Raw genomic sequence first — 23795 nt, 5'->3', positions numbered from 1 at the left:
CATGCCATCTATACAACTAGCTCAGACCATTGCTGGCGATGCTTGGGAGTCAAGGGGACATTGTTCCATATCTACTGAGAATGCCCACGGATAGTCCCTTTTTGGAAAATAGTCCAGCAGCTTTTGACACGTCTCCTTGAAAGGGCAGTCCAATATCCCTAGCAAGAAAAGTTTTTCTTGCTAGGACTGTCTCCATTGAAAACACTGGCCCCACAGCAGAAACTAGACACGTCCTCACAGCGGCACGCTGTCAGGTGGCGCTGAATTGGAAGCACAGCTCCCCCCGACTGAAGGAGCTCTATACGCTAGAATAAAGAGATATAGAATTAAATGGAGAAAAAGATGGAGAGGATTCAGGACCGTCTAGATGCTCATAATATGATCTGGGAAGCTGTGGCATCGTCGGGAGGAACAAAGAGACCCAGACAGTGGCACAAGCCGACGATGGCCTGGCCTACCCTACCCTAAAATTGTAAATGCTCACGTAGTGGCGACAAACTATACAGTACTTAATATCTATAGGTGATGCTATAAACACCTTTACAGGTTACCCATTTAGAGTTACAGGGGAGGTCTAGTGTTAGAAAGATTGCTCTCACTCCAGCATTCACGGAGATACCTCACAAGTGGTGTGAACATATTTTTCATATGTGTGCGTGACTTACCTATGCACTCAATTCATATGCAAGCATGGAGGGATTGCTTTAAAAAAAAAAAAGAATTTAAAAACAGCCGGCAGAAACGGTAAGCCTGCTTCTGAAATAACACAATACAGGGTGTTATGGCTAATATCTTCAACCACAATCCCAGTAAACCACTTGCAAAGCGTAACGTATATATACACGTATTGCAGTTGTCAAGTGGCTAGAAATGAGAGGCGTAACACTGAAGTGACATCGACAAATTTCACTCCCAATCTCAATAGCGTTCAGAGGCACAGTGCCTTTCATGCTGCAGATATGCAGCCAAGCTATTGTATGCATAGAAGGGTGCACTGCTAATTATTATTATTATTTTTTTTTTTTTTTTTTTTTTATTTTTTTTAGGAGAAACACACCACACCCCTTCAGGGTACTGCTTAGGTACAATAAAACATTTGAAATGTTCATTATAACGTGGAAAGGCTTCCTTCTCCCTTTGGAGTGTTTAGGTCCACTTTAACTTAGCCTTCTCGTGTTAAAATGATTTCAGCAGTGCCACTCCTAAAGTCCTGGCCACCGGTGTCTCGAAGTTCTTTTCATGGATATGCATGTTATTTTATACGCCAGTCAGTTGCACGTGAATTGAAGTGCTCTGCCTAAACAGTGAGTTAATTGAAAAGGTTAGCAAGTTTGCACTGGCAGCTGGCAAACCTATTTCTGTTTGCTAAAGCCATCCAGTGCTACCTTCTTATCACAAGAGTGAAACCTTGTGCCGTATACTTAAGTAGATCTACTGTTCTGCCTCTGTATAGGAAGCATGAATTATACAGTGACTTGGGAGATAAGATGCTGAGAACGAAGGACATGCACATACACTGCATTAGCCAGTGTACTACTAGAGTCTCCTGTATTTTCTGGATAAGTAAACTTGTTACACTAATTAACCAAACTTAACACTACTTTCAAAATAATGGAACATCGTGCCATCAGTAACTTATACCTTAGTGTGCCAGCATCACCCCATTTAATTGTTAAAGCGGGAGTAAACCCGCTGACTCTCGTCACACACACACACACACACACACGTAAGGGCCGGTTCACACTGCGGGCGATGCGAGGCGACACGACTCGCCGCAGTGTGACAAGTCGCCCCCGTTCTGTACAATGGAACCGTTCTGAGAGGAGCGACTCGAGTCGCTCCGACTCAGAAAAAAGGTTCCTGTACTACTTCTGGGCGACCTCGGGGCGACTTGCATTGACTTCTATACAGAAGTCATCTGCAAGTTGCCGCTGAGGTCGCGGCGAGGCAAGTCGGTGTATCCTCGCCTCGCCTGCAGTGTGAACCGGCCCTAAGGCAAAAGGCATAAATGAACTAGTAGGCTGGACTTTGAGCGGAGAATCCCCACGGCTCATTGCAAGGGGAATATCTCCTAAACCATACCGATTTAGGAGATATTCTTTTTACCTAGAGGTAAGCCTAATCATAGGCTTACCTGGGAGGTCAAAGTTAAAAATGTATCTATACAACAACTTTAATATTCAAAGTGAACTCAGCCATCTATGTCTCCATTCTTTAAAAGCAGCAGTGGGGCTCAGGAGTGAGCACGCCCAAGTGTCCCCATGAGAAACAGCTTCCCAAAAGTGTCACTGGACAGGGAGGAGGGACCAGGGGCACCCAAGAAGAGCAGGTTAGGGGAAGCTCAATGCATTTCTGTTGCACAAAGCAGATAAGTATAGACATGTTTTTTTATTCCCCTTTATAGTCAGTTTGCTATACTATACAATAGTTAGTTATCGGTCATTTACATACCTCTTAAATCCTGGCGGAAAAGGTCCCAGAGATGGCATAATTCCATTCTGCCTTGTTGCTAGGACATTGCCAAGACACTTCCAGCCAACTCAACCCTACAAGCTTTCTCGTGACACAATAGTTCTGAGCTCAGCGATGTTGCGACGGAGATCGTGGACCAAAATATGTGAGGGGTGGAGGTGAGCAGTAATGACGGCAGCGTCTTAGCAACAAGGCAGGATGGGATAATGCCACCAGTGGGAGTTTTTGGGAGGTACATAAAATTACCTACACCTATAGCAGGGGCATTATGCAACTTTATTCAAGGCTAGACAGTAGGGCTGCAACCAACGATTATTTTCATAATTAGTTGGTCGATTAAATCGGTTAATAACCTTTAAAAAAAAAAAAAAAAGTAGGTCAAATAAACATTCATTTTCAACCACAGTGACGGGAAAATTTGGAAATAGAAAACTTCTTAGGTCAAAAGAATTTTCAGACAGTGGATGTGGTTTTCGTTCATAAATTACATTCATTTTAAAAACAGAATGTTAAAAACAAGTGAAAATTTCAAACAAAATTCTTTCATTCAGCGAATGTACAAAGATTTTTCGTCTGAATATTCTCATCTGAAAATGGATCTGTGTGACCAGCATAAGGATCGGTGCACACCTATGCAGTTTGCTTTTGATCTGTTTCTGCAGTGCTTTTTGCTGTACGTTTTGATTTTTGCGCACGTGATTTTACTGCAATTTGCATTTTTTTTGGGCAGATTAAGAAACACAAATTGGTGAAAAAACGCATTACATGCTTTTCTGCAGCTTCTCCATTAAAGTATATTGAACCAATAAAGCACCATTTTGCATTAAAAGTCCCTGACCCTTTCAGATGTGAACGTGTCCCATAGGAAACCATGTAAATGAACTGTAGTACATTTCTGCAAAAATCACCAATAAACACATAGATGTGAACCAGGTCTAATGTCCTGTACACACGGTCAGAAATTCTGACGGAAAAGTCCCGTCGTAACGCACAAACGTCATCAAGTTCCAAACTATCGAATTTTCCGTCAACTTTGTCCGACCGTGTGTATGCAACACCAGTTTAGGACAAAATCCATCGGGAAAAAATAAATAAAAAAAATCAGACTGATTTTGTTGTCAGAATGTCCGACCGTGTGTACAAGGCATAAGACGTTTAGTAGTATAATGGGGTTACAAAAGCTAAAATTAGCCCTTTATAGTAGAGAAAAAAAAAAAAAAAAAAAAAAAAGCACATAATTACTACTATAAGGGGTTCATTTTTTACTGTAGAACAGTGAAAGTAATTACAGTAGAGATTATTTGCTCTTTTTGTAATATAAAGGGCTCATTTTAGTTTTTTTTAACCTAGTTATGTTACTGGCCGATTAATCGATTACCATTTTCATAATCGATTAATTTCATAATCAAATAGTTGTCGATTAACCGATTAGTTGTTTCAGCCCTACTAGACAGTTTGTTTTTATCTACAAGCAACCCTTACCTGTATAGGCAGTTTTCTGGTAAATGGGATATAAGCTCTTTAAAGTGATACTAAAGTTTTGTTTTTAGTTATACTTATGTGCTCTGTGAAATGGTTTTGCACAGAGTAGCCCTGATACTCCTGTTCCAAGGTCCCTCTTCCACTCTCCTGCCCGCCCCCCCCCCCCCCCCAGCCAGTGCCCCCAGAGCAAGCAGCTTGAGCCACTGCTGTGTCTCCATTCAGACATGGAGCCTGGCTAGCCCCCCCCCCCCCCCCCCCAGTCTCCTTATTGGCTTACTGACAACAATGGGAGGCAACGGCACTCCACTGCTGTCTCAACCAATGAGAAGAGTCTCAGGCAGCATCGCTGGATAGAGGTGGGTTCAGGTAAGTATTAGGAAGGCTGAGATAGGGTGCTGCACACAGTTTTTTTTTTTATCATCTTAAGACAAAAAAAAAAAAAAATTCAGCCATCACATCCAATAATTGGTAAATGGCAATACATTACATTTTGTTCTGGGATTTAACACCACTTTATGTGAATTCTGTGTTCTAATACATGGGTTTTCCTCTCAATACATCCTTTATGCAGGGAGGTACACACATACTGCCGCTTACCAGATGTTAACCTTTTTAAAAGTCAATTTCAGACAGACATGCTGTATGACTATTAAAACAGTTTTTGTTATACATGTTTTGGGTTTTTTTTTTTTTTTTTTTTTTGATAAACAGGCTATACTTGCCTACTCTGTGCAGTGGTTTTGCACAGAGCAGCCCCAAACCTCTTCTCAGTTGCCCCAGTATCGCTCCTGGCCCCTCCCAAGTGCCCCCAAACCAAGCATCTTTCTGTGAAAGCACCCAAGCGACCTTGCTCCCCTCACCCGCTGCTCTCGGTGTCCAGTCACACACAATGCAGTAGCTCTGTCCCACCCCTCTCGTCACTGGTTGTGTACAGGATGCATGAAGCCTTTACAACCACTTTAATAACCCCTGTTGAAGCACCCAAGTGGATTCCACATTTCATGAGATACACTGGGATTAGGATCCTTCAGCCTCTCGACATAGCTTGGTATACAACACTTTGAATGCGCGTTTTAACTTTTTATTTTACAGACTTACAAATAAATATGCATGTGAACAAATCTGCACAAAACATAATGAATCAAGAAATAAGTGGTCTTAAACACAACAGATGCTTCAAATGTAATACATTCTTTACACACATTAATAACTCCAAATCCTTTCACAATCTACAACACCCACTTGCCTTGCATACAGCAGCAAACAGCTGAAGGCACAGGTTCTGTATATAGACACTATTTTCAGTATTTAACAGTGTATCCTGTTCACAAGGACTGGAGTAGAAACGTAGGGATACTGAAGAATCCTTAGCTTTCCCAGGACATACCATAAAGCGATGAGCAACAGCTGAGAAGCAACCTAAAAAAATTGTGCACTGCTCTCAACACTCAATGTTTTCTGGTCTCTTAGCCCCCCATTCACATTAGAGCGACTTGTCATGCAATTTGACAGGTCAAATAACATGATGACAATTCACTCTAATGTGAACGGGGACTAAGACCAGAAAACACTGTGGGTTGGCATTTCAAATCGCATCCTATTGCCAGTAATCGCACCACTCAAATTGGTGCGGTGCTGCATTGATTTGAAAAGATAGTACATGCACTAATTTTGGCAATCTTGGGTGTGACTTGAAGACATCTGTGCATGAAGCCACTCAGATGTATTCAAAGTCGCACTAACGTCGCTTTGAAATCATGCCATTTCAGATGTACGCTTTCAAAGTTGGGATCGACCAATATCGTTTTTCAGTGACGATATTTCAGCCACCTCTCATGCTCATAGCCAATATTCTGTACAAAAAAAAATAAAAAAATTGACACTATCATTTTACATTTTTGATTTATCACTGTTATTGCTGTCACAAGGAATGTAAACATCCCTTGTGACAGTAATAGGCATATAAGAGATACTCTTTATGGAGAGATCGGGTGTCTAAAAGACCCCAAAGCCCTCCTCTGCACTTCAAAAGTATTCAAAACGTCAAGATTGGCATTTTCGAATACTTTTTTTTTTTTTTAACCACTTACAGACCGGACCATTTTGCTGGTCAAAGACCAGACCATTTTTTGCGATTCGGCACTGCGTCGCTTTAACTGACAATTGCGCGGTCGTGCGACATGGTTCCCAAACAAAATTGACGTCCTTTTTTTACCACAAATAGAGCTTTCTTTTGGTGGTATTTGATCACCCCTGTGGTTTTTATTTTTTGCGCTATAAACAAAAATAGAGCGACAATTTTGAAAAAAAACGCATTATATATTTTACTTTTTGTTATAATAAATATCCCCCAAAAATATATTAAAAAAAAACATTTTTTGTCCCTCAGTTTAGGCCGATACGTATTCTACATATTTTTGGAAAAAAAAATAAAAATAAAAAAAATCGCAATAAGCGATTATTGATTTGTTTGCACAAAAGTTACAGCATTTATAAAATCGGGATCGTTTTATAGCATTTTTATTTATAATTTTTTATTATTTTTTTTTTAACTAGTAATGGCGGCGATCAGCGATTTTTATTGTGACTGACATTGTGGGGGACCCATCGGACATTTTTGACACATTTTTGGGACCATTGTCATTTATACAGTAATCACTGCTATATAAATGCAGTGATTCCTGTGTAAATGACACTAGCAGTGAAGGGGTTAACCAGTGGGTGGCAGTGTAGGGGTTAAGTGTTCCTAGGGGTGTGTTACTAACTGTGGGGGGGTTGGGCTTTCATTTAGTGAACACAGATCTCTGCTCCAATCACATGGAGTAGAGATCAGCGTCACTAGTTGTTAGGCAGAATGGAGAAATGCTGTTTACACAGCATTTCCTCCATTCAGCCGTCCCGTGAGACGATCGCGGGTATGCCCGCGGCGATCGAGTCCGCGGGTCCCGCGACCGGACTCACGAGGGTCCCGACCAGCGCGGGAGCGCGCCGGCGGCGCGCTCCCGATGGCAGGGCGGCATTGAAGATTGGACGTACCTGTACGCCAATATGCCTGCCTGTGCCATTCTGTCGACGTACATTGTCCTGCGCTGGTCGGGAACCGGTTAAACTTGCGCCTTTAAGATGCCAGTAATCCAGGAAGTGATGTCATGACATTGCTTCCGGGTTACTAGATTTGAGGCGATGCTTTCTTTAGGTCTTCGGCCAGCCAGTGGACATGCCAGCTGGGAGCTCCGTCCTCCAGGTGGGACGGGAGAGCCCTGGCAAGTGGCGGAAAGTGGTGGGAGGCGCCCTCTCACTGCTTGTAATTACAGCTGAGCGGCTGCTAAGACTCGATGTTGCGATCAGGCCTCTAAGATTCACCATCTCTTTCAGGACCCCTTGTTCTAATTTACACTGACGGTAATTCTTAAATGACATTGGCTGCATGTTTGGGGTCATTGTCCTGGTGCAGAATAAACTTGGGGCAATCGCTTATGATGATGTGGTATGATGGAGGAGTATCTGCCTGTATTTCTGAGCAAGTGCACCTAGTAGAATTGATTCCGGCTTGAAGCCAAAGAGAAGTCACAACAAATATTGATTTGATTAAATTTTTTTTTTCTGTTCGTTGGTGTTGCATTTTGTAAATTGATAATTAAAATTATATACTTTTGAAAGCATTCTTACTTTACAGCATTTCTTCACAACTATGTAAAACTTTTGTACAGCACCACAAATCAAATTGGTGTTCTTGCGACCATACACAGCCCTCAGGGCCAGTTCACACAATGTTCTGTTACCGGTGTTTCTTTATGGATTAATGCAGTTAACCACTAGGACACAGAAAACTGCGTCAAGTTCTCACAAGAAAGCAGTGTTTATGCGTTCCAGATCTGTACATTATGAAACATTTGCATAATGTCGCACTGCTCTAGATGGCCCTGCATGACACCATACTAAGCGCAGCACACTGCTGTACAGTGACATGAAGTGTGACTTTGTGCTCTGCACCAAAAACAAAATAAAAAAACTCACATCATTGTCCCAAGATCCCAAGTCAAGTGTAGTGTGTGGGCAGCAGCATTTTGTGGCTGCAAAGCTAGTGTAGTGTAAATGGGCACTCAATCCCTTATAGCCCTCAGTTGCTTTAAAGATTTACACTGAAGGAGGCCCCAACTGTTCTCACGTTTGTAAAATCTTTACTTCCCTACATATTTTTGGCCTGTGTCCTTGGAGTAAAATGTTATAGTTCATACTTTAAAGGAAAAATGTACCTTTACAAAAAAGACTGCCTATGCAGATAAAAATAAGCTGTACAGCTTTGACCAAAGTTGAATACTGCCTGTGCTATAGGTGTAGGCCATTTATTTACCCAATGATGCCTGACTGGAAAACTCTTAGGACATTGCTAAGAGAGGCTCAGCTATAACTGTTCACCTTCACAGGAGTGAGCCTTCTAATTCAAACCCACTCATATCGCCTCTCTCCCTGACGCTGTAGCTTGGAGTTCAAGGTTTGAGAGCTCTCTCCTGCGATGGTGGCAGTGATCAGTAACAGCTAGGTGTCTCTTAGCAACTTCCTAGGAGTTTTCCCATTCAAGCTTCCTGAGATACATAAATGGCCTACACCTATAGCAATAACATTCACATTCTGTCAAAGCTGCACAGCTTTTATGTACAGACTTTAAAGTTAACTGCGAACGTGCTCTAATCTTTTCTGGAAGCAAGAACGGCTCTTGTCTATCATGCAGTCGCAAGACAACTGCTTCAAGGGCACATTTACATTCTTATTGGTGCATGGAAATGTTTGGAAAACAAAAATCACATTTTTAACATGCTGTTAAACTTTAATACAACACATGCGTTTTACACACAAATTCACCCCTGCTCACTTGGAAAGAAACTGACATGACATAAATAACAAAAAAAAAAAAAAAAAATTCAGACACACCAAAATTTCGGTGCCCGAAACATATCGGCTCAAAATTTTTTTTTTTTTTTCCGAATTTTGCTGATTTAAAAAAAAAAAAAAAAAAAAAAAAAAAAGTGCAGAAAATGCTGATTTTTGCAGCGATTTTAATTGTGCGTATAGGTCGCATGACTCAGAAACCGCATCAAAAACGTATTCTTGCTTCATTTTCAATGCGCTTCAACCGGGATGCACGTTTTTGGTGAGGCTTAAACTGACCAAAAATGCAGTAAAGCAAGATTTTTAACACCATAACAGAACCGCAACAGACCAGAGTGAAGGCACACAATTTAAAGGGATGTTTTGTTTTGTTTTTTAAGCTTTTCTTGCACTAAAGGTGCCAATACTTGCCGACAAATTCATATTCTTTTAAATCAGTGCTCGACAAAACCCGGTCGCCAGGTCGCATTGGCGACTAGAATCAGCGACCTTGCGCCTGGGGCAGCATAGCTGGGGGTATCCCGTCTCCGTGTCCCTCTAAGAGCTATGGGCAATGACTTGGAGACAGGTGAGGGGCTGGGGGCTATCTTCCCCTCACTCGTCTCCATGTCAGGCCAGGGACAGGTCCAGATCGCCGTCACGGACCTGGCTCCTAACTTTTTTAGCTGGCTCCTAGATTCCAAGCAAATTTGTCAACCCCTGTTTTAAATTCTTGATATCAATTAAAAGGGTGAATACAAATACTCAAGAGTTTTGTCTGTAGAAGCAGCTCAATGTTATCCTGTTTACGTGCACATTAGGACAATTACAGGCATATTTTAAGCTCAACATTTAGAGGCAGGAAAAAAAAAACTTCTGGTTTGCGTTTCTGATTGGAGATTTCTGGCAGGAAAAAAAAAAAAAACGCAAGGAGCCTCCTACCAAAGAAAACGCGGGTTACCACGTTTGGCATCTGAAACGTGGAAATCTTCGGCGCCTGAACCCATTTTTTTGCTTGCGAAGAAAAGCTGTTAAACACAACTGCCTGAAAAAGGGCAATAAACGAGGCTCCATACATGGTCATGTAGGATAACATTGAATGAGTTCATGGGTAGTTAAAAAAAGCATCCAACTGCCTCTGAACGTACCTTTAGCAGAATCCTGTGTTCATGAGGCCTAAAGCTGCAGCAAGCAACCCTTTTTAAAAATGCAGTGCACAGACATGAACAGTAAGATATGATTTAAAAGGTGACTTTTCCCCACGTGCTTTTAAAGCACCAAGAATGTGTGTTTAGTGCAGCAGAAGTGCACCAGTGTGAACGGGTCATCAGCCCTTGTTCAAATTGGTGTGATTTGTCAAGCAATTTGACAGTTCCAAACCGCATTACAAGTCACACCCCACTGCCGGCAATGGAATCGTTCAGGTAGCAGTGACTTTGACAAAAGTTTCCTGGACTACTCCCCCCCACCCTGACTTGCATAGACTTCTGTTAAAGAAAGTCACGATCAGAAGTGCAGGTCGCACTGATCTGCTGAAGTAGATCTATTTAAAAACTGCACTAGTATGAACCAGGGCTAAGCCCCCCCCCCCCCCCCCCATTCACATTGGGCAGATCTCAGATTTGACATGTCTGTGTGGCGCTGCAAAGTCAACGTCACAATGATTGGGACGGTGCTGGCATTGCCAGTAGTGCAGGAACTACTTTTGGGAATCAGTGCGGTGCTGCAAAGTCAGCATCAGAATTATTCGGGCAGTGTTGGCACTGCCAGTAGTGCAGGAACTACATTTGAGAATTGGTGTGGTGCCACAGTCAGTGTCACAATGATTTTGGCGGTGCTGGCACTGTCAGTAGTGCAGGAACTACTTTAGGGAACCGGTGCGGTGCCGCAAAGTCAGCCTCCCACCGATTTGTGTGGTGCTGTCACTGCCAGTAGTGCAGGAACTTTTTGGAATCGGTGCGGTGCCGCAGTCAGCGTCACACTGATTCAGGCACTGCCAGTAGTGCAGGAACTGCTTTTGGGCATCGGTGTGGTGCCGCAGTCAGCGTCATACTGATTGGGGCAGCACCGTCCGAAACGGTGCGATGCCGCACCGGTTCCCATAAGTAGTTCCTCTACTTCTTTTGGTGACAATTTCAATAGACATCCGTGCAGGAACCTGAAAGTCACCGAAGTCACTGAAATTGCGTCTTAAGTCAGACTGCAATGAGGCTTTGAAATAGTGGGGAGTTCAGCTGAACTCCCACTAATTTCAAACTGCATCAGTGTGAACCCTGGATTTAGTATCATTTAGCTAAGAAAAAAAAAAAAAAAAAAAGCGCAAGAAAATCCAATGCCATACCTTAGGAAGTATATAAAAACTTTGCATATAAAGGAATGTAAAGCAATAGTAACAGTGTGCATTGCACTTTTTTTTTCACTTTGAGGTGCAACGTGACTTGTAACCAACCGCAACGCCTTAATTTGGTAAGACAAGCTGCTAAAAATAGAATGTGATCCAAATTTAAAAAGTGATCCGGAGACAGCATAGAAGTGAGCGAAGGCCGATCTACTTGAGGAGTATAGCACAGGGAGGACTGACACATGCCCTAGTACCTAGCTGTCACCCAGCACCCATGGCAGATCTGATCACCTGTAGAGCAGAGGAAGGAAGGGCGGTAATGACCTTTGATATAGAAGACTAGGGCGAGTTGGGGTGACCTTGGTGGAAGCACCTCAGGTCACACACATGCAGCACATGGAAAAGGCTCCTAGAATTCGTAGCCTGAAGGTTATATGGTGACCTCACTGTCCTGGGCCGTCTACAGAGGACAAAAGACAAGGCAGCAAGTTCACGGCCAGGCTCCCCATACACACACAGCACGTGCACACAAACTTCCATATATACACCGATATATATACACACAGCAGCAGACCAGAATAGCTTCCATGATGGCAGCGTGTATTTATAGCCTCCAGGCAGGCCATGGCCGCTCGGTGACCGATGGCTACACACAGCGCTTTCCCGGTCCCTGGACTGACAGGCGGACACGTGACAAATCTCAGCCGCGAGCTCATAGGATTGGCTGCGCTCCTCCGATACCACAAGGACGGCGGCTCCAGCATGAGGTCACACACGGGGCATGAGGGAGAAGAACACCAAGCACACACTAAGAACCCGACACCCTTCGTGCCCCCCCCAAAGTCCACCACCAAGAAAGCAGGCCCCGACACCTAGTCCGTCCGTCCTTCTCTCCCCTCCCGAACACTCACAGGACAAGCAGGCCGCCAACAACTCACCTAACCCAAGTGCTTGTGGCTACTACTCAGTTCACCGTCTGAGGGGCGGAGAAAACGGAGAAGAGGCGGAGCATGACGGGTCCTCTGCACGCCCCGACCAATCAGTAGCCTGGAGCGTCACTGCAAAGCGAGGCAGGCTAGAAAGAAGAAGAAAAAAAAAGAAACATAACACACGTTAGTACGGGAGCCGTGCTGGGGTCTATGATGTGCGTCACTTGGCACCCTCTGGATGACGTCGCTTCCTTTGACCATCCTGCTTTCCATGTGGGAATGTATGGGAGAAGTGCGACTGTGCCGTACTGAGCATGGCAGGAGAAAGCGGAGGCCACCCATCTTTAAAGGGACTTGTGTGCCTATGACTCTACTTCATGCTAACGTTATCTTCTCTGCTCACCTTTCACAGTTGGTAGACACATTTATTACAGACGGGGCGGCACTTCATTAAAGTAATATTATGCCCTGTTAAGTCTTCTGGTGCACGGGTGTTCTGGCTTTTTTTCTTGATGGGCCACGTCGTATATTAAACACACATTCGCATGCCAAGAAAAAAATGTTTATAGCTGCATCCACAACAGTAAACAATAATAGCATTTGACAGGCTGCTGGCAATGGAGCTCAATGGTACACACTTGTATCCTTATACACCTGTGTCCCCATCAGAGCCTTTCCCCACACCTATGTCCCCAACAAAGCCTTTCCACATACCTGTGTCCCCATCAGAGCATCCCCCCACATCTGTGTCCCTATCAGAGCCTTTCCTCACATCTGTGTCCCCACCAGAGCCTTTTCACACATCTGTGTCCCCACCAGAGCCTTTTCACACATCTGTGTTCCCATCAGAGCCTTTTCACACACCTGTGTCCCATTAGAGCCTTCCCCACACATGTAACCCCATCAGAGCTTTCCCATACATCTGTCTCCCCATCAGAGCTTTTCTACACATTTGTGTCCCCATCAGAGCCTTCCTCTGCATCTGTATCCCCATCAGAGGCTTTACACACACCTATGTCCCCATCAGAGCCTTCCCCCACACCTGTGTCCCTATCAGAGCCATTCCACACATCAGTGTTCCCATCAGAAGCGTTTCGCACACCTGTGTCCCCATTGGAGCCTTTCCACACATCTGTGTCCCCATTAGACCCTTTCTCCACATCTATATCCCCATTGGAGCCTTTCCCCACATCTGTGTCCCCATCAGAGCTTATCCCCACATCTGTGTTCCCGTCGGAACCTTTTGACACACCTGTGTCCCCATCAGAGCCTTTCCACACATCTGTGTTCCCATCAGAGCCTATCCCCACACATGTAAACCCATCACAGCTTTTCCATACATTTGTGTCCCCATCAGAGCCTTCCTTTGCATCTGTATCCCCATCAGAGGCTTTACACACACCTATGTCCCTATCAGAGCCATTCCACACATCAGTGTTCCCATCAGAAGCTTTTCGCACACCTGTGTCCCCATTGGAGCCTTTCCACACATCTGTGTCCCCATTAGACCCTTTCTCCACACCTATGTCCCCATCGGAGCCTTTCCCCACATCTGTGTCCCCATCAGAGCTTATCCCCACGTCTGTGTTCCCGTCGGAACCTTTTGACACACCTGTGTCCCCATCAGAGCCTTTCCACACATCTGTGTCCCCATCAGAGCCTTTCCCCACACATGTAAACCCATCACAGCTTTTCCATACATCTGTGTCCCCATCAGAGCTTTTCTACACATCTGTGTCCCCATAAGAGCCTTCCTCCGCATCTGTGTCCACATCAGAGCCTTCTCCCACGCCTGTGTCCCCATCAGAGCCTTCCCCCACACCTGTGTCCCCATCAGAGCCGTTCCACACATCAGTGTCTCCATCAGAACCTTTTCGCACACCTGTGTCCCCATTGGAGCCTTTCCACACATCTGTGTCCCCATTAGAGCCTTTCTCCACACCTATGTCCCCATCGGAGCCTTTCCCCACAACTGTGTCACCATTAGAGCCTTTCCCCACATCTGTGTCCCCATCAGAGCCGTTCCATACATCAGTGTCTCCATCAGAACCTTTTCGACACACCTGTGTCCCCATCAGAGCATTTCCACACATCTTTGTCCCAATTAGAGCCTTTCCACACATCTGTGTCCCAATCAGAGCCTTCCCCACATCTGTGTCACCATTGGAGCCTTTCTCCACATCTGTGTCCACATCAGAGCCTTTCTTCACATCTGTGTTCCCATCAGAGCTTTTCCACACATCTGTGTCCCCATCAGAGCCTTTCCACACATCTGTGTCCCCATCAGAGCCTTACCCCACATCTGTATCCCCATTAGAGCCTTTACCCAAATCTGTGTCCCCATTAGAGCCTTTTAACACATCTGTTTCCCCATTGGAGCTTTTCCACACATCTGTGTCCCCATTACAGCCTTTCCCCATACCTATGTCCCCATCGGAGCCTTTCCCCACATCTGTGTCCCTATCGGAGCCTTTCGACTCCTGTGTCCCCATCAGAGTCTAGCTTCACATCTGTGTTCCCAGCAGAGCCCTTCCGCACATCTGTGTCCCCATTATAGCCTTTTACGACATCTGTGTCCCCTTCAGAGCCTTTCCCCACATCTGCATCCCTATCAGAGCCTTTCCCCACATCTGTGTCCTCATCAGAGCCTTTCCACACATCTGGGTCCCCATCAGAGCCTTTCCACACATCTGTGTTCCCATCAGAGCCTTTCCCCACATCTGTGTGCCCTTTAGAGCCTTTCTCCACACCTTTGTCCCCATCAGATTCTTTCCGCACACCTGTGTCCCCATCAGAGCCCTCCCACACATCTGTGTCCCCATCAGAGCCATTCCCGACATCTGTGTCCCCATCAGAGCATTTCCACACGTCTGTGTTCCCACCACAGGTTTTCCACACATCTGTGTCCCCTTCAGAGCCTTCCCTCACATCTGTATCCCCATTAGAGCATTTCCCCAAATATGTGTCCCCATCAGAACCTTTTAACACATCTGTTTCCACATTGGAGCCTTTCCACACATCTATGTCCCCATTAGAGCCTTTCAACACATCTGTGTCCCCAACAGAGCCTTTGCTTAAACAAGTATCCCCATCATAGCCTTTCCTCACATCTGTGTCCCCATCAGAGCCTTTCCACACATTTGTGTCCCCATAAGAGCCTTTCCCCACATTTGTGTACCCAATCAGAGGATTTCCACACACCTGTGTACCCACTAGAGCCTTTCCCCCACACCTGTGTCCCCATCAGATTCTTTCGGCACATCTGTGTCCAAATCAGAGTCCTCCCGCACATCTGTGTCCCCATCAGAGCCGTTCCCCACATCTGTGTCCCCATCAGAGCGTTTTACCACATCTGTGTCCCCATTGGAGCCTTTCCACACATCTGTGTCCCAATCAGAGCCTTCCCCCACATTTGTGTCCCCATTATAGCGTTTTACGACATCTGTGTCCCCTTCAGAGCCTTTCCCCACATCTGCATCCCCATCAGAGCCTTTCCCCACATCCGTGTCCTCATCAGAGCCTTTCCACACATCTGTGTCCCCATCAGAGCCTTTCCTGAAACAAGTATCTCCATCAAAGCTTTTCCACACATCTGTGTCCCCATCAAATCCTTTACTCACATCTGTGTCCCCATCAGAGCCTTTGCACACATCTGTGTCCCCATCAGAGCCTTTGCACACATCTGTGTCCCCATCAGAGCATTTTAAAACACCTGGGTACACATCAGAGCCTTTTCCCACATCTGTGTCCCCTTCAGAGCGTTCCCTCACATCTGTATCCCCATTAGAGCCTTTCCCCAAATCTGTGTCCCCATAAGAGCCTTTTAACACATCTGTGTCCCCATTGGAGGCTTTGCACACATCTGTGTCCCCATTAGAGCCTTTCTCCACACCTGTGTCCCCATCAGAGCCTGTTCCCACATCTGTTTCCCCATCAGAGCACTTCCCCGCATCTGTGTCTCTATTAAAGCCTTTTCACACACCTGTGTCCCCATTAGAGCCTTTCCCCACACCTGTGTCCCCATAAGATTCTTTCCGCACATCTGTGTCCCCATCAGAGCCCCCCGCACATCTGTGACCCCATCAGAGCCATTTCCCACATCTGTGTCCCCATCAGAGCCGTTCCCCACATCTGTGTCCCCATTAGAGCCTTTTCCCACATCTGTGTCCCCATCAGAACCTTCCCCCACATCTGTGTCCTCATCAGAGCCTTTACACAAATCTGTGTCCCCATCAGAGCCTTCCCACACATCTGTGTCCCCATCAGAGCTTTTCCACACATCTGTGTCCCCATCAGAGCCTTTCCCCACACAAGTATCCCCATCAGAGCTTTTCCACACATCTGTGTCCCCATCAGAGTCTTTCCTCACATCTGTGTCCCCATCAGAGCCTTTCAACACACCTGCGTCCCCATCAGAGCCTTCCCCAAATCTGTGTCCCCATCAGGGCCTTCACTCACATCTGTGTCCCAGTTAGAGCCTTTCCCCAAATCTGTGTCCCCATTAGAGACTTTTACCACATCTGTGTCCCCATTGGAGCCTTTTCACACATCTGTGTCCAAATTACAGCCTTTCCCTATACCTGTGTACCCATTGGAGCCTTTTCCCACATCTGTGTCCCCATCGGAGCCTTTCCCCACATCTGTGTCCCTATCGGAGCCTTTCGACACCTGTGTCCCCATCAGAGTCTATCTTCACATCTGTGTCCCCAGCAGAGCCCTTCCGCACATCTGTGTCCCCATTATAGCATTTTACAAAATCTCTGTCCCCTTCAGAGCCTTTCCCCACATCTGCATCCCTATCAGAGCCTTTCCCCACATCTGTGTCATCATCAGAGTCTTTCCACACATCTGGGTCCCCATCAGAGCCTTTTCCCACATCTGTGTTCCCATCAGAGCCTTCCCCCACATCTGTGTCCTCATCAGAGCCTTTACACAAATCTGTGTCCCCATCAGAGCCTTCCCACACATCTGTGTCCCCATCAGAGCTTTTCCACACATGTGTGTCCCCATCAGAGCCTTTCCCCACACAAGTATCCCCATCAGAGCTTTTCCACACATCTGTGTCCCCATCAGAGTCTTTCCTCACATCTGTGTCCCCATCAGAGCCTTTCAACACACCTGCGTCCCCATCAGAGCCTTCCCCAAATCTGTGTCCCCATCAGGGCCTTCACTCACACCTGTGTCCCAGTTAGAGCCTTTCCCCAAATCTGTGTCCCCATTAGAGACTTTTACCACATCTGTGTCCCCATTGGAGCCTTTTCACACATCTGTGTCCAAATTACAGCCTTTCCCTATACCTGTGTACCCATTGGAGCCTTTTCCCACATCCGTGTCCCCATCAGAGCCCTTCCAGACATCTGTGTCCCCATCAGAACCATTTCCCACACCTGTGTCCCCATCAGAGTCTATCTTCACATCTGTGTCCCCAGCAGAGCCCTTCCGCACATCTGTGTCCCCATTATTGCATTTTACAAAATCTTTGTCCCCTTCAGAGCCTTTCCCCACATCTGCATCCCTATCAGAGCATTTCCCCACATCTGTGTCCTCATCAGAGCCTTTCCACACATCTGGGTCCCCAACAGAGCCTTTCCACACATCTGTGTTCCCATCCAAGCTTTTCCACACATCTTTGTCCCCATCAGAGCCTTTCCCCACATCTGTGTCCCCATCAAAGCCTTTCCACACATCTGTGTCCTTATCAGAGCCTTTTAAAACACCTGGGTACACATCAAAGCCTTTTCCCACATCTGTGTCCCCTTCAGAGCTTTCCCTCACATCTGTATACCCATTAAAGCCTTCCCCCACACCTGTGTCTCCATTAGAGCCTTTACACACATCTGTGCCCCATTAGAGACTTTCTCCACACCTGTGTCCCCATCAGAGCCTGTTTCCACATCTGTGTCCCCATCAGAGCCCTTCCAGACATCTGTGTCCCCATCAGAGCATTTCCCACATCTGTGTCCCCATCAGAGCCATTCCCCACATCTGTGTCCCCATCAGAGCCTTTTCCCACATCTGTGTCCCAATCAGAGCCTTCCCCCACATCCGTGTCCCCATTATAGCCTTTTATGACATCTGTGTCCCCTTCAGAGCCTTTCCCCACATCTGCATCCCTATCAGAGCCTTTCCCCACATCCGTGTCCTCATCAGAGCCTTTCCACACATCTGTGTCCCCATCAAATCCTTTCCCCACATCTGCGTCCCCATCAGAGCCTTTGCACACATCTGTGTCCCCATCAGAGCATTTTAAAACACCTGGGTACATATCAGAGCCTTTCCCCACATCTGTGTCCCCTTCAGAGCCTTTCCTCACATCTGCATCCCCATTAGAGCCTTTCCCCAAATCTGTGTCCCCATCAGAGCCTTTTAACACATCTGTGTCCCCATTGGAGGCTTTGCACACATCTGTGTCCCCATTAGAGCCTTTCTCCACACCTGTGTCCCCATCAGAGCCTGTTCCGCACATCTGTGTCCCCATCAGAGCCTTTCCCCACATCTGTGTCCCCATTAGAGCCTTTCAACACACCTGTGTCCCCATAAGATTCTTTCCGCACATCTGTGTCCCCATCAGAGCCCCCCGCACATCTGTGTCCCCATCAGAGCCATTTCCCACATCTGTATCCCCATCAGAGCCGTTCCCCACATCTGTGTCCCCATCAGAGCCTTTTCCCACATCTGTGTCCCCATAAGAACCTTCCCCCACATCTGTGTCCCCATCAGAGCCTTCCCACACATCTGTGTCCCCATCAGAGCTTTTCCACACATCTGTGTCCCCATCAGAGCCTTTCCCCACACAAGTATCCTCATCAGAGCTTTTCCTCACATCTGTGTCCCCATCAGAGTCTTTCCTCACATCTGTGTCCCCATCAGAGCCTTTCAACACATCTGCATCCCCATCAGAGCCTTCCCCAAATCTGTGTCCCTATCAGGGCCTTCACTCACATCTGTGTCCCAGTTAGAGCCTTTCCCCAAATCTGTGTCCCCATTAGAGACTTTTACCACACCTGTGTCCCCATTGGAGCCTTTTCACACATCTGTGTCCCCATTACAGCCTTTCCCCATACCTGTGTAACCATTGGAGCCTTTTCCCACATCTGTGTCCCCATCAGAGCCTTTCCCCACATCTGTGTCCCTATCGGAGCCTTTCGACACCTGTGTCCCCATCAGAGTCTATCTTCACATCTGTGTCCCCAGCAGAGCCCTTTCACACATCTGTGTCCCCATTATAGCATTTTACAAAATCTTTGTCCCCTTCAGAGCCTTTCCCCACATCTGCATCCCTATCAGAGCCTTTCCCCACATCTGTGTCCTCATCAGAGCCTTTCCACACATCTGGGTCCCCAACAGAGCCTTTCCACATATCTGTGTTCCCATCCAAGCTTTTCCACACATCTGTGTCCCCATAAGAGCCTTTCCTCAAACAGGTATCCCCATCAGAGCTTTTCCACACATCTGTGTCCCCGTCAGAGCCTTTCCCCACATCTGTGTCCCCATCAAAGCCTTTCCACACATCTGTGTCCAATCAGAGCCTTTTAAAACACCTGGGTACACATCAAAGCCTTTTCCCACATCTGTGTCCCCTTCAGAGCCTTCCCTCACATCTGTATACCCATTAAAGCCTTTTCCCACACCTGTGTCTCCATTAGAGCCATTGGAGCCTTTACACACATCTGTGTTCCCATTAGGGACTTTCTCCACGCCTGTATCCCCATCAGAGCCTGTTCCCACATCCGTGTCCCCATCAGAGCCCTTCCAGACATCTGTGTCCCCATCAGAGCCATTTCCCACATCTGTGTCCCCATCAGAGCCATTCCCCACATCTGTGTCCCCATCAGAGCCTTTTCCCACATCTGTGTCCCCATCAGAACCTTCCCCCACATCTGTGTCCTCATCAGAGCCTTTCCACAAATCTGTGTCCCCATCAGAGCTTTTCCACACATCTGTGTCCCCATCAGAGCCTTTCCCCACACAAGTATCCCAATCAGAGCTTTTACACACATCTGTGTCCCCATCAGAGTCTTTCCTCACATCTGTGTCCCCATCAGAGCCTTTCAACACACCTGCGTCCCCATCATAGCCTTCCCCAAATCTGTGTCCCCCATCAGGGCCTTCACTCACATCTGTGTCCCAGTTAGAGCCTTACCCCAAATCTGTGTCCCCATTAGAGACTTTTACCACATCTGTGTCCCCATTGGAGCCTTTCCCCACATCTGTGTCCTCATTACAGCCTTTCCCCATACCTGTGTACCCATTGGAGCCTTTTCCCACATCTGTGTGCCCATCGGAGCCTTTCCCCACATCTGTTTCCCTATCGGAGCCTTTCGACACCTGTGTCCCCATCAGAGTCTATCTTCACATCCGTGTCCCCATCAGAGCCCTTCCAGACATCTGTGTCCCCATCAGAGCCTTTCCCCACATCTGTGTCCCCCTCAGAGCCTTTTCACACACCTGTGTCCCATTAGAGCCTTTCCCCACATCTGTGTGCCCATCGGAGCCTTTCCCCACATCTGTTTCCCTATCGGAGCCTTTCGACACCTGTGTCCCCATCAGAGTCTATCTTCACATCCGTGTCCCCATCAGAGCCCTTCCAGACATCTGTGTCCCCATCAGATTCTTTCCGCATATCTGTGTCCCCATCAGAGCCCCCCCGCACATCTGTGTCCCCATCAGAGCCATTTCCCACATCTGTGTCCCCATCAGAGCCGTTCCCCACATCTCTGTCCCCATCAGAGCCTTTTTCCACATCTGTGTCCGCATCAGAGCCTTTCCCCACATCTGTGTCCTCATCAGAGACTTTCCACACATCTGTGTCCTCATCAGAGTCTTTCTTCACATCTGTGTCCCCATCAGAGCCTTTCACACATCTGTGTCCTCATCAGAGCTTTTCTACACATCTGTGTCCCCATCAGAGCCTTTCCACACATCTGTGTCCCCATCAGAGGCTTTCCACCCACCGGTATCCCCATCGGAGCCTTTAGACACATCTATGTTCCCATCAGAGCCTTTCCACGCATCTTTGTCCCCATCACAGCCTTTCCACACACCTGTGTCCCCCTCAGAGCCTTTCCACACATTTGTCCCCATCAGAGCTTTTCTACGCATATGTGTCTCCATCAGAGCTTTTACACACATCTGTATCCCCATAAGAGCCTTTACACACATCTGTGTCCCCATCAGAGCCTTTCCACACATCAGTGTCCCCATCGGAATCTTTGCCCACATGTTCCAATCAGAACCTTTTCCCATATCTGTGTGGAAAGGCCCATTAGAGCCTTTCCACACATCTATGTTCCCATCAGAGCCCCTCCACACATCTGTGTCCCCATAAGGGCCTTTCCATACATCTGTGTTTCCATCAGAGCCTTTCCACACACCTGTGTCCCCATCAGAGCCTTTCCACACATCTGTGTCCCCGTCTGAACCTTTACGCACACCTGTGTCCCCATCAGAGTCTTTCCCTACATCTGTGTCCCTATCAGAGCCTTTCCCCACATCTGTGTCCCCATCAGAGCCCTTCTACACATCTATGTTCCCATCAGAGTCTTTCCATATACCTGTGTCTCCATCAGAGCTTTTTCACACATCTGTTTCCCCATCAGAGACTATCGATATCACCATATCACACTATCCAGTTTCCTCTGTTATTTTCTATATAGATAAATGCACAACCAGAGGTGGTTTAAAAAGCATGCTTTTAACAAGCTTAGGTGTGAGGTCACACAATCTAAGGTTAGCACATATACCAAAGGGGGAGAACAAGAGTGGACACGAGCACTTGTTGTATCATCTTTAACCGCTTGAGATCCGCGCTATAGCCGAATGACGGCTACAGCGCGGACCTGATTTTGCAGGGACTATGAGACTCGCCTGATCACAGATCGGAGCAAGGGGTCGATCCCGACCACTTGCCACGTGATCAGCTGTCAGCCAATGACAGCTGATCATGTGATCACAGCAGAGCCGGTAATCGGCTATTTTTCCTCCTCGTGCTGACAGCGCAATAGGTGCCCACCTGCCCCCTGCCAGTGCCACCTAAAATATGGCAAAAAGTGACACCAATTAGTGCCCACAGTGCCACCCATCAGTGCCCACAGTGCCACCTATCAGTGCCCACAATCTGCCTCGCACACACAGTGCTGCACCTCAGTGCCACATATCCGTGCCCATCAGTGTCATGTACCAGTGCCCATCAGTGACGCCCATCAGTGCCCAGCAGTGCCACCTATCAGAGCCACCTATCAGTGCCTATCAGTCCCATCTATCAGTGGTACCTATCAGTGCCCATCCGTGCCACCCATCCGTGCCATCTTATCTGTGCCCATCTTTGCCCATCAGTGCTGCCTTATTTGTACCCATCAGTACTGCCTTATTTGTGCCTATCGGTGCCACCTTATCTGTGCCTATTAGTGCCGCCTTAACTGTGCCTATCAGTACCCACCAGTGAAGCCTATCAGTGCCAACCAGCGCCGCCTCATCAGCGCATTTCAATGAAGGAGAAAAATTACCTGTTTGCAAAATTTTATAACAAACTATTAAACATGATTTTTTTATTTTTTTTATTTTGCATCTTTTTTTGTTTGTTTAGCAAAAAATAAAACTCCCAGCTGTAATTAAATACCACCAAAAGAAAGCTCTATTTGTGGAAAAAAAAATGATAAAAAATGATAAAAATTGTCAGCTCCCACGCCGTGGATCGGGCCAGATGTCGGGCCTCGTTCTAAGGTAAGTATTTCATAATGAGCTAGTATGCGGTGCATACTAGCCCATTATGCCTTTTCCTTTGCAGGTGAGTAAAATAAAAATAAAAATTCAGCGGGTATACAACCGCTTTAAGCACTTTAATACTGTTTACGTATTTAATGTGGATGCACTTTATACAGATTCACATGCTGTCATGAGATATTATCGCATAGGATTGCAATATATTTACAACCAGATGTGTTGCGGAATCAGAGGAGATAACGTGTTATTTATTATTGGCCTTGGAGTTATTGCTTTGATCCAAGTCCAGTCCAGGAACAGGAGTAGGAGGAGTTCTTGGACCAAAAATTGGTTTCTTTATAAATTGTGACCAATTATGTCATATGCCTTTGCTGCGGGAGCTCCAGGAGAATAATCCAGATTTTTTTTTGGAATTAACTACGAACGACGGACCCCTGTTTTCACCAACTCTTGGCATTGCTGACCCCCTATATTAAGAAGCAGGACACTTGCATGAGGCTTTTATTTTATTTTTTGGTTGAATAATAATGATGATTTGATTTGTTATATTTTTTATATTTTTGGATGCATAGAATGCACTTTTTTGGTTAAGTTCTATTGGCAGATAGCATGTCTAATTTTATTTGTTTTCTTTTTTTAATGCCCACAAAAAAAAAATGTGGAGAATAATACTTGGCTATGTGTTTTACTTCAAATGACAGTTTGGGAGTAGGCAGTTACATTTTAAAAAACACAATGTAAAATTAACAAGGGACACCAACATAGTTGTATTTTTGATCTTAAAAACTACAGGATAATGGTGTTGTGGTAACTTGCTCAAAAAAAAAAAAAAAAAAAAGCATAATAATATTATTCTTGATATCACTAGAAAATAAAAGTCTTTGAAAATTTGTTTGCAATAACTCCATCAGTATCACCAGCAAAGCAGCTTCATCATTATTCTATTAACCGCTTCAGCCCCAGAAGATTTTACCCCCTTC

The 23795-nt window shown here is 46.2% G+C and overlaps 1 protein-coding gene across 2 annotated transcripts in view; it reads right to left on the bottom strand.

The window, feature by feature from the left end:
- The window catches only part of AKAP1 (A-kinase anchoring protein 1), a 92908-nt gene extending 80651 nt beyond the window's left edge, over positions 1-12257 (bottom strand). For both annotated transcript variants that reach the window (XM_077482418.1, XM_077482419.1), the window contains exon 1: positions 12103-12257. The gene's annotated coding sequence lies outside the window, so the exon portion shown is untranslated. The remainder of the gene's footprint in view (positions 1-12102) is intronic.
- Between the last annotated feature and the right edge of the window lie 11538 nt (positions 12258-23795).

Source organism: Lithobates pipiens, unplaced genomic scaffold (genome assembly GCF_037356315.1).
Source record: "Lithobates pipiens isolate NorthernLeopardFrog02 unplaced genomic scaffold, aLitPip1_a1.2 Scaffold_16, whole genome shotgun sequence".
NCBI classification, from domain to species: Eukaryota; Metazoa; Chordata; class Amphibia; order Anura; family Ranidae; genus Lithobates; species Lithobates pipiens.
The sequence above is the reverse complement of the archived record's forward strand: the minus strand, read 5'-3'. Positions and strand labels throughout refer to the sequence as shown.